Below are 12,379 nucleotides of genomic sequence, written 5' to 3' on the forward strand. Positions count from 1 at the left end.
CAAAAGCCCAAAACTGAAAGACACCGGGGAGGAATCTCTGTTCATTTCAACTGGGAAGATCCACTTCTAATCCAGATCTGTTTGTTTGTTTGTTTTGTTTTTTTTTGAAACATTTCTTTGTGTAGCCTTGGCTGTCCTTGAGCTCACTCTGTAGGCCAGGCTGGCCTCCAACTTACAGAGATCCATCTGCCTCTGTGTCCTGAGTGGGGATTAAAGGTGTGTGCCACCCACCTGGCCTAATCCAGATATTTGAGGTAGGAAGGCACACCTTTAATCAGATCTGCTGGAAGCCATATAAGGAGGGGGAAGAAGGCAGCACTTGCTCATTTCCTGTTGCCTCCATAGCCAGTCCATTCCTTCACTGGCATTGGAGCCAACCTTTTCAGGAGTCCAGTGTCTACTGAGGACAGCTGAAAGATCCAGCCTTTGGCAGTAAAGAACTTTCCCATCCCAGGGCAGCCAGTTTTGGATTAGTTGAACCACAGTTGGTAAGTCATTCTAATGAATCCCCTTTAAACTCCCCTGTGAAATTATAAACTCTGCTACTCTAGAGGACTCTGAATAATACAGCAGGCATAGTTCTATGAAGTTATCAAAAGAGTATTTAAGGCTTGCTATGGAGCCCTGGAGTTCAATATCAGAAAAGACTGAGCTCTCATGGGACATTGCTGAAGCTATTCTTTTTGTTGGGTGGGGTACCATATTCTCACTCCTTCATATCAGGCTTTGTACAGCTGCTGGGTCTGTAGATGGGCAGACATCCCAGACTCCTGTGGGCACATCAAGAGTTGAGGCCACATGCTATGCCTATGGGGGTTTTGTTGTTGTTGTTGGGTTGTTTTTGTCTGGTTGTTTGGTTGGTTTTTTTTCTCAAGACAGGGTTTCTCTGTATAGCCTTGCCTGTCTTAGACTCACTTTGTAGACCAGGCTGGCCTTGAGCTCACAGTGATCCTTGTGCCTCTGCCTCCCAAGTGCTGGGATTACAGGCGATCTAGGGAGGAAGACAGAAGTTCAAGCTCATCCTTGTTTCAAAGCGGGTTTCAGGATAGCTGCAGATACATGAGACACTGTCAAAACAGACTGAAATAAAGAAAACCCAGCGACAAGGTTTTCCATACACTTGAGATTAGTGACGGGTCTCCTTATCCTCAGTAGTGGTCCCTGTTGCCCTCAGTCTCCTGTGCTGTGGTTGTGGTAGTGCTGCATTAATCCCAGCACTGGAAGGCAGAGGCAGAAGGATTGCTATAAATTCAAGGCTAGCCTGGTTAGCAAAGAGAGTCTCAGGACAGCCAGGGCTACATAAAGAAATCCTGTCTGAAGAAACTAAAAAACAAGCAAGGAAGCAAGCAAACAAACAAACATAAAAATCCAGCCAGGCGAGGTAGGGCACACCTTTAATCCCAGCAGCATAGAGGCAGATTGCTGTGAATTGGAGTCCAGACTGGTCTACAGAGTGAGTCCAGCATAGTCACTGTTACAGAGTAAAATCCTGTCTTGTAAAACTAAAGAAAAACCAGAAAACCAGCCAGGTGGTGGTGGCACACACCTTTAATCCAGGACTCAGGAAGCAGAGAAACCCTGTCTCTAAAAACCAAACCAAACCAACAACCAAACAACAACAATCCATTGTGCCCTTGCAGCTGGGTGCTCTGAGGGACAGAGAAATGTGCAGGACGCAGGGGTTCAGGCTGTAGCAGTGCTCAGACAACAGGAGAGACAGTAGGGTTTGAGGCCTGGGCCAGAGATCACATATCCATTGTGGCCTTCACCATAGCTGTCCCCACTGCCCCACCACTCCTGCCTCTCCCACAGACTGTGCTCTCCTGTTTTCCTGCCTCCTCCTCTGCTTCCCTTTTCTCTTTGTGCCTCTTGGAGAAGAACTTCCCAGGCTCCACTTCCCAATTACTATGGCCTAGCTACAGTTTTTGAGATGTTTCATACTTGCAATGTAACAGCTTTAAAAAATTCCTCTTTCTAAGTTTTCAATGAAACTTAAACAAAGTGAAGACATTTAGCAAATGTGTTAAACCTTTTTCCCCCTGAGGCAGTGTTTCTCTGTGTAGCCTTGGCTGTCCTGTACTGGCTTTGTAGACCAGGCTGGCCTCGAACTCACAGTGATCCTCCTGCCTCTGTCTCCCGAGTGCTGGGGATTACAGGCCTTTGCCAGCTACCTGGGTTAAACCGATCAGCTTTGGAGGAGCACACCTTTCCCCCTCAGGGTCTGTAGTGTTTTATTCACTGCAGCCATTAGAGAAGAACCATAGAGTCCCAGAGCTGCAGGTCAAGGACGAGCTTGCACTGAAGAACGCAGGGAAATCCCCTCACTGTGTCCTTCTTCCCAGCTTCTCTTTGGTTTTGGGTTTTGTTTTTGTTTTTGAGACTGGATTTCTCGTCTAGCATGAGCTGTCCTGGACTCTGTGATCCACCTGCCTCTGCCTCGAGAGTGCTGGATAAAGGCATGTGCCACCACTGCTCGTAGCCTTTCTATATTTCAAGAGAATTAAATTGTTTTGTGAATTACACATGATAGTGGAGGGTACACAAGCTTCATTTCCATAGGCTATTTTATCTGATACCATTATTCAATTTGAATTTTCATAGGTGTACCAACAACCACATAAAAAATCTTTTTGTTTGTTGTCATTTGAGATAGTGTCTTGGCTGCCCTGGACATTACCATGTAGACCAGGCTAGCCTTGAACTCAGAGAGATCTCCCTGCCTCAGCCTTCTGAGTGGCTGGGATTAAGGTGTGTACCACAAACATTTTTTAAATTTAAATAATTTATTCAGATTACATCTCAATTGTTATCCCCCCACCTATATCTTCCCTTTCCCTTCCTTTCCCTATTCACCTCTCCTAGACCTGTGACAGAAGGGAACCATCCCCCCATCATATGATCACAGCCTTTCAGGTCTTATGTGGGTAGTCTGCTTCCCCTTCCTCTGAGTGCCACCAGGCCTCCCCACTAAGGGGACATGACGAAATAGGGGGGCAGCAGAGTTTATATCAGTCAGTGCCTGCTCTCCACCACAACTAGGGAGGATGTGCTGTCCATTGGCTACATGTGAAAAGGAGGGTCTAGGTTTCCTGCATGCATTGTGCTTGGTTGCTGCAGGTAGTTTGTGCCGGTCCCCTGGGTCCTGATCAGCCAACCTTGATGGTCTTATAGAGGACCACACCCATAATCCCAGCACTGGCTTCAGGGAGCTAGAGGCAGGCTGATCACTGTGATGTCCTGGAAAGCTTGGTCTAAATTTTAGGGAGTTCCAGAATGACCAGGATTACATAAAGAAACCCTGTTTCAAAAAAAAGACCTAGGCTAGAGAGATGGTTCAGAGGTTTGGAGCACCATCTGCTCTTCAGAGGTCCTGAGTTCAATTCCCAGCAACCACATGATGGATCACAACCATCTATGATGAGATCTGGTGACATCTTCTGGCCTGCAGGGTACATGCAGGGAAGGCATTGTGTAAATAATACATAAATAAATCTTAAAAAAGAAAGAGAGAAGAAAGAAAGAAAGAAAGAAGCTTGAATTAGCTTACCTCGGGTTTACTTAGACTCTTGGGTTAATTAAGTTAAGATTCCGTGTCAGGCCAAAGAGGTCCAGAAACCTGGCTCCTGCCTCAGCCTCCTGAGATGGGATATTAAGAGCTCAGGCTGACTTTCTGCTGGCCCACCCCTAACATCCTGAAGCTTGGGCCTACTACACTCACATCCCAGGGATTTATAAAGGAACCGCTTCTCCACAGGGTTCTCAGCCTTGCAGAAGTGAGCACATCTCTCCGTCCACACTCCACACTCTGGTGCTCCCATCAAGGACACAGCAGATTCTTGTTCCCAAATCGGTGGAGCAAAGGAAGCTCAGGATCCAAAAATGCAGGTGAGTTGGGGAATCCACTCTTGTGTTTTTTGGAGGATGGCTATGCTGTTGTCTTCAACTCATCTCAGAAGGCTTACAGCCTCAGAGTGTGTCTCTGCTGTGCTTCTCCACCCACTTGGATGTGAGGTCATCTGGTCCTCATAGGAAGCCTCCTGGAATGTACTGGTATTGTGTCCATTGTCCATCCAAGGAAATGTATATGGCAAAACATCATTAAATGCCTTGAATGGGAAACACATCTGCAAGTTGCAAAGGCACAAGAGGCAGCACTAAACTTGTTCTTGGGGTTTTTGTCTTTAGTTAGTTGAGGCAGCATCTTTTTTTGATTTGATTTGGTTTGGTTTTCAAGACATTTAACCCTGGCTGTTCAGGGCTCAGTTTTTAAAACCAGGTTAGCCTCAAACTCATGAAGATCTACCTGCCCTGCCTCTCAATTGCAGGTATTAAAGGCATGGGCCACCAAACCCCACCCGAGGCAGCATCTTATTGATCCATGGATAGCCCACAACCCACTATGTAGCCTAGAATGACCCTGAATGTGTGAGCCTCCCTACGCCTCTCAGGAAAGAGTGGGGATCATGGCCACCCACCTAATACCCCTGCTATGTGATACGGGTGCAGAAATACTGGTTCACAAAGTTTGTCTGATCCCTTAGTATGCTCGAATAGTTGGAGTTCATTATATGAGATTTGAAGTTAGATTTTTAACTCATGGGAACAGGAAGGAGATTGGGAAGAAAGTGAGCTGGAGAGAGAGAGGCTGAGGTCGTCTGAAGAAGAGGTGCCTCTGTTTCTTATCTTTCACTCCATCAAGGGCACCTACACTATTCACTGGAGTTTTTTCCCTGGTTACACGTCAGGACCAAGCTTTCCCATTAGGTGACAATGAGCCAGCACCTGGATGCAAAAGGCAGGCTTCTGAGTCCATGCACAGCACAGAGACAGAGATACCCATTGCATGAGAACTGTTTTAATATTTTATGTATCCATTTCTGCACAGAGAGAAGCACGCCAAGTCCAAAGACCCAGAAACACCCAAGGAGACAACAGTGAACCAGAGGCAGAGGCAGGAAGACCAAAGGGCCTCAGGTATGCAGAGTCAAGTCTGTGCTCAAACCAAACTCTTCTTATGTATTTCTTTATTCTGTGGCTTGTGAGTATATGCAAGACCCCCAGATGCCCACAGCTGTGACAAGGGTAGACTGGCAGTCTGTGGTGCCAGGTCTTTGTCCTCACAGAAGACTCAAAGTTTCAGATATTGTGAGAGCCTCCCTGGGTCAGAAGTGGTCATGAGTCTGTGTAGGCACAGCATTCCCAGGAAGCACTTGTCCTGTGAGATCTCTGTGCATCCTGAGATGTATTTCTAAAACTGAAGGACATTTACCTTGTCCCAGTGTGTGCTAAGAGCAGGATGGCCAGGCCTGTTGACACATGCCTGTAATCCCAGGTCTCCGAAGAGAGAGGCAGGTGGATCCTTGTGAGTTTGAGGCCAGCCTGGTCTACAAAGTGAGTCCAGGACAGCCAAGCTTACATAGAGAAACCCTGTCTCAAAAAACAAACAAACAAGCAAGCAAAAAAGAGCAGTGTAGATACTGAGTCCTGGGCTGGTGGGCATAGGCTCTTGGTGACTGCATGAGGTCACTTCTGGCTGCTCAGTGTGCAGGAAGAGTCCCTAAAAAGGTTCAGATGAGCTGCCGCATGATGTCAAACAACTCATCACATCCCTCTGTCCCTAGCAGGTCCTTCCCATGACCGATGGACTGATCCTGAAACAGGGCCTTCCTGCAGGAGTGGGAAGTAGTTGAGCATGAAGTTGGCCATCCAGGTGGGAAGATCCACAAGAAGACCAGACTGATTTGCCAGTGCCTCCGCCAACGGGGCCTGAGGAAGAGCTGGACAAGCTGTTTCAACCTGCTGCTCACCATGGAGAATCTGCACAAGACTCTCTGTGATGAGAGACCAGGGATCGAACCCTTGTTCTCTCCTTATGCAGAGGCCCTGTACAGGATCCTGGGCCCCAGGGACCTGAGAGCCAAGTGCCAGGTGAGTGTCTTCTGTGTAGACTGTTGAGGTTCTCTAGAGAGTGGCATCAGCTGGCCTGTCCTTCATGAGCACAGAGCAGAGCACACAGTGGAGGAAGCCCGTTTCCCACAGGTCTCTATTGCACATAGCAGGAAAGTCTGGCCTCTCTCTGGGTCTTTTTAATGCCAACCTAAGGCAATGGAATTTGGACTCCGTACATAGTTGACTATGACAAACAGGCTAGCAGGTTACGTAGCCTGATTCAGGGAGAGGGAGGGTGCATGCTTATTACTGTAAAAGGAACTTTTACTCTCCTAACTCAGCTGTTGTCTGGGAGGTACTGCCTCCTGCTGCCTAGGCCTAGTCCTGGAAGCCTGTGGCCTGCAAACAATCCAACCCAGGCCTAGAATGTTTTCAGCCTCCAACACTTCCTGCTTAGGCAGCTCACCCTTCCTTATTCTTTCTGAGCTATGGCTGGTTCAACTCAGCTGTTTTGCCTCAAACTCTTCTCTCAGATGACACAGTTAATCCAGCAGAATTGACCTGCTTGGCTTTAAACTAGCTCAAAAATCTACTCTGATCTTCTGGCTTTTTCACATTTTCTGGCTTGTTCAGTGTTCACCTGAGTTCTCTCTCTGCAACCCATGTCTCCATTACTGTTCTAGTAAAACTGCTTTCTGGGCTGGAGACATGCTTAAGAGCACTGCCTGTCCTTCCAAAGTTCCGGAGTTTAGTGCCCAAGAACCACGTGGTGGGTCAAAACCCTTTATAAGGGAATCTGGGGCCCTTTTCCTGCAAGCAGGCACATATGCAGGCAGAATGCTGTATATAAATAATAAATTAATAAGTCTTACAAAAACCTGCTTTGTAAATACATTAAAAACAAAAGAAAGGAAAATCTGGGTGTCCTGGCACATGCCTTTAATCCCAGCACTCAAGACGCAGAAGCAGGGGATCTCTGAGTTTGAGGCCAGCCTGGGTACAAAATGAGTCAAGGACAACCAACGCTAAATAGAGAAAAACTGTCTCAAAATAAAACAAAAGAACAAAAAAAAAAAAAAAAAAAAAAAAAAAAAGCAAAACCCTGCTTTCTTTTTCCTCTCTCTTCTCAGGAGGAGTTGGGCTTATCCTCTAATGGCAAAGCTTTTATGATTGGTCACCTTTTCTGCCACTAGATTGGACATCGCTTTCAAACATGGGTGCTCCCTTCTAAACTAACTTTACCTTTGTGTGGCATTAAAGGCATGCACCAGCACACCTGGGCCGAAGCTTTTCTTTATCTGATATTTGCTCTATACCAGGCTGGCCTTAAACTCAAGTCTGTGTGCCTTTGTCTCCTGGATTAAAAGTGTTTGTATTCCAGCCAGATCACACAGACCTAGATCATTGCATGTGATCTCCTGCCAGATCAGCCATGTTCTGAGTTAACATTCCTCTACATATGATCACTCTGTTTCTTCTCCTCTCAGATCCTCCCTATGATGGGCTGGAAACCTCCAGTTTTCGATGTACCCTCAACCTCCCATGGCGTTCCTGCCTCACGAGTACCAGCCTTGGAGTTTAGGCATCCCAGCACCTTCTGGAGAGCCTGACTGGAACCCGCCACCGACGATGTACTCAGAGGAGTCACTGGTTCCCAGATGGGATCCCTGGGGCCCCCGCTACCTGATGATGGCTCCACCCCTACTTCCTGCCTCTGTCTCTACAGGCACCAGCCTCCAGCCATGGTCAAATTCTGACAACAACCCAGGTCTTCCATGAAGATGTCTATGAAGTAACTCTCCCCTCCTTCTCCTCCTCCTTCTCCTCCTTCTCCCTCTCCTCCCCTGCCTCTTTGTCCTTGTCCTCTTGCTCCTCCTCCTTTGTCCTTGTCATTACTGTTGGGGGTCATAAGTACAGGCAAGCAGGGGATGTGGTACTTACTGCTGGGGGTTCATTTCTAGGTGACCTGACACCTGCCCTCGGCTGCCTGTCTCCTCCAGACTCCTGACACTGTCTCCCGTAGTACAAGGGCAGCCTCTGTGTCCACTCAACACCGTTTCATTCTCTATCCTTCTTGCAAGGAACCTCATGGTCAGTGAGATGAATCTGGGGGCTGGAGTGATGATCAAAGCTAACCTAGATATTTAAGTTTCAGATACTGAATGAATGTCCAGGGACATTTCCATCATTTTTGAAAAAGATTTATTTACGTACCAATGTTCTGCCTGCACCTAACACCCAAAGGCCAGAAGAGGGCACCAGATCTCATTATAGATGGCTATGAGCCTTTTTGTGGTTGCTGGGAACTGAACTCAGGACCTTTGGAAGAGCAGCCAGTGCTCTTAACTACTAATCTGTCTCTCCAGACCATTGCCACCTATTTTACCCTAATGTAGCTGTGCAAGTGATGGTTACAGCTAAAGCTCTGTGGAAGTGGAAAGACGAGGCCCCTTTCTGGGCTGACCTACTGGAAGCCTATATCAAAGACAGGACTGAAAGAAGCTTCTCTTTTTGCCTGATTGCTTTCACTCTTGTTAGCAAGAGCATCTCCTGACTGGCATTAGAGCAGCAGTTGTCAGTCTTTTGAACCGTACTCCCTTTGGAGTTAATGACCCTTTCTCAGAGTTCATCTAAGACCATCAGAAATATCAAATGTTTATATTATGATTCTTGACAGTAGCAAAATCAGTTATGAAATAGTAAAGAAGATAAAATTATGGTTGGGCATTACCACAACATAAGGAACTGTATTAAATGGTGACAGTTTTAGCAAGGTTGAAAAACCACTGCATCAGAGGCTATTTCTTCAAGTTTCTGGCATATACTGAAGACCATGTGAGACATTCAGACTCAGAATAAGCAACTACTGGATTCATGGACTTCTGTTCATAGGCAGTCAGTGTTGGATTAGTTGCATACATTATAGAATATACATATATACAAAACAAAACTGGGGCAGGGTCCGGTGGTGCACACCTTTACGCCCAGCACTCAGGAGACAGAGACTGGCTTACAAAGAGTTTCAGGACAGTCAGGACTATTACACAGAGAAACCGTATCCTGTGCTACTGGGGAAGTTATAGGCCAGTCCCAGGGTCCCTTAACCCTGTCTCCAAAATAAGAAAAGAAACAGATGCACCTATCCTTCATCCCCATGCCTCCCAGTTTGACATTTCTTTTCCTGGTGCTTTACAATTCTTTCTAAAATGTCTAACTAAACTTCATCTCTGGGCTGGAAGTGCTGGTCCAGTGGTTAAGAGTACTGGCTGTTTTTCCAGAGGTCCTGAGTTCAGTTCCCAGCAACCACACGGTGGCTCACAACCATCTATAATGGGACCTGGTGCCCCTCTTCTACTTTGTATATGTAATAACTAACTAAATAAAAAAAGTCATCTGTGCTGCTTTATATGAGTGGTTTTTTTCTCTACCAAGACATGTGTGTGTGGATAAACCAGGTAATTTACAGAGCTGGGGAGGAGGGGATTAAATTCATGCTCATGCTTGTCTTCAAAGTGTAGGATGTATGGGACACTGTCCCAGCAAACACAAATCAGGAAAACCCAACCACACCAGAACAAAGGGTTGCCACACCTTTGAGATTAGTGACACGTGACACATGTCCCTATTCCCAGTGGTCATCTATAACATCCCTTAGTCTCCTTTGCATTAAAGTGATCATAGTAGCCCTTCCATCACACCCCCTAGAGCAGTGGTTCTGGACCTTGCTAATGCTGTAATGCAATTCGTCACTGGCTGGCTGTGATGAGCAGGACTTTAGTCCCAGCACTCCAGTGCCAGAGACAGACAGCTCTCTGAGTTTGAGATCAGCCTGGTCTACAGAGGAGTTCCAGAACAGCCAAGGCTACACAGAGAAACCCTGTCTCCAAAAACCAACGAACCAACAAACAAACATAAGAAAAAAAAAAAACACTCCTAATTCTGTGGCAACCCTCCCAACCATAAAATAATTTCCTTTCTATTTCATAATTAATTTTACTACTGTAAATATTTGTGTTTCCTGATGGTATTAGGTGACCCCTATGACAGCATTGTTGCAGCCCTAAAGAAGTTTAGACCTAAAGGCTGAGAATTTCTCTGCTAGATGAAGCAACTGTGTGCTTCTGTAGAGTAGAGGAGCATTCAGGACAGGCCTTTAGGCTTTAGCAGTGCTGAGACAAAATGAAAGAGGTTTGAGGCCTGGCCCAGAGTTCGCGTATCAAATATGGCTGCCCCCACAGAAGGCCCCACTATTCCAATACTCCTGCCTTTCCCACAGAACAAGCTCTCCTGTTTTGCCCTGTCTCCTCCCCTGATTCCTCTTTTTCTCTTTGTGTCCCTTGGTGAAGAAGTTGCCAGGCTCCACTTTCCCAATTTTTATGGATTATCTACAGTTAGTTACAAAGGAAAGGATTAAAAGTATTGCATATGTCAGGCACAGTGACACACACCTGTAATTCAGGTCTCTGGAGGCAGAGGCAGACAGATCAGATCATTGGGAACTCAAGGGTAACCTGGTCTACAAAGGCTACAGAGGACAGCCAAGGCTACACAGAGAACCCCTATCTTGAAGAAAAAAGAAAAAGAAAAATATTTGGTATGTTTTGGTTTGTTTCTGTTTCTTTTCTTTGTGTTCATTCATGTTTTTGTTGTTTTGGCTTTTTAAAGGCAGGGTTTCTCTGCATAGACCTTGCTGTTCTGGAACTCCCTATGTAGACCAGGCTGGCCTCAAATTCACAGAGATCTTCCTGCCTCTGTACTGGGATGAAAAGCATGGGTTGGAGGATAGAGCAGAATTGGCCCAAGTCACTGCGTCTACACAGGTCTACAACCCCTTTTCCTATTAACAGTCTTTCTCTCCTTCCTTGGTTGGTGGGTTAGAAATGAGGTTGAAGTGTTTAAGAACCCTAAATAAAGTACATTGTGAAAAATCTAGCCTACAAAATTCAAGCTGCCTTTGTTATTCAGCATATTGCCCTGCACCTCACAACTGATCCTGGAAAACCATAGCTCCAGCCCTATGTTGTTGTTCTATGGCTGTAACTTCCTCTTTCCTCCATGTTCACCATCGTAACTGAGGACCAGCTTCAACTATTGCTGCTGCCAAATCTTTCCAGTCTTGGGAGATGATTCTGTTCTGAGTCGTGCATGAATTTAACATCTGCTTCACATACATGCATGCATACAACACAAAACAGGCACGTCCTTAAATCTCCTCCAATTTAATATGTCTACAGGACTCCGTTTAACTTCTCCATAACCTTGGGATGCCCATCATCTCCTGGTTGGTCTTACACAGCAACAGGAGGAAACCATGGTTGGTTTTCTTATCACCTTGAGCCACCCCTACTCAGCTTTATTATGCAGTGGAACAATAGGTTCTTGTCTAAATTCCTCTGTATGTGTCTGAGTATTTTTCTAAATTTTCATTTATAAGTCCTTCTAAGGTTTGTATCGTATCAATCTACTTTTCATATTTGCCACAACTAGCAAACCGCTGTTCATATTTGGCACAAAATTGTCAGAAATTATCAGTCAGAAATTTAACAGACTTGCCTCCTACCTTTAATGTTGCCCGGGGCTCCTTAGAGCTGAGTGGAATAGAACCCTGGCCTTGTTAGTTCTCACCCAAATGAAGGTTAGGAGCCAGGCATGGTGGCCCACACTTTTAATCTCAGCACTGGAGAGGCAGATGTTTAGTTCCAAGCCCCATTTCTCTATTGGGTTATTCGGTTTGATGGTGTTTAATTTCTTGAGTTCTTTATATATTTTGGATATTAGACCTTTGTCAGATGTAGGGTTGGTCAAGATTTTTTCCCAGTCTGTAGGCTGTCGCTTTGTTCTCTTGACAGTGTCTCCTGCCTTACAGAAGCTTCTCAGCCTCATGAGGTCCCATTTATTAATTGTTGACATTAAGGCCTGGGCCGTTGGTGTTCTGTTCAGGAAGTTGTCTCCTGTGCCAATATGTTCCAGGCTCTTCCCCACTTTTTCTTCTATCTGACTTAGTGTCTCTGGTTTTATGTTGAGGTCTCTAATCCACTTGGATTTGAGTTTTGTGCAAGGTGACAAATATGGCTCCAGTTGGGTTTTTTTACACATAGACATCCAGTTAGACCAGCACCATTTGTTGAAGATGCTGTCCTTTTTCCATTGAATGGATTTGGCTTCTTTGTCAAAAATCAAGTGACCATATGTGTGTGGGTTCATATCTGGGTCTTCGATTCGATTCCACTAATCAACCAGCCTGTTGCGGTGCCAGTACCATGCTGTTTTAATTACTATTGCTTTATAGTACAGTTTGAGATCAGGTATGGAGATTCCTCCAGAGCACCTTTTATTGTACAAGATTGTTTTAGTTATTCTGGGTTTTTTGTTTTTCCATATGAAGTTCAGAATAGAACGTTCAGTTTCTTTAAAAAATTGTGTAGGTATTTTGATAGGGATTGCATTGAATCTGTAGATTGCTTTTGGTAGGATGGCCATTTTTACTGTG

This window comes from Acomys russatus, chromosome 3 (genome assembly GCF_903995435.1).
Source record: "Acomys russatus chromosome 3, mAcoRus1.1, whole genome shotgun sequence".
NCBI classification, from domain to species: domain Eukaryota; kingdom Metazoa; phylum Chordata; class Mammalia; order Rodentia; family Muridae; genus Acomys; species Acomys russatus.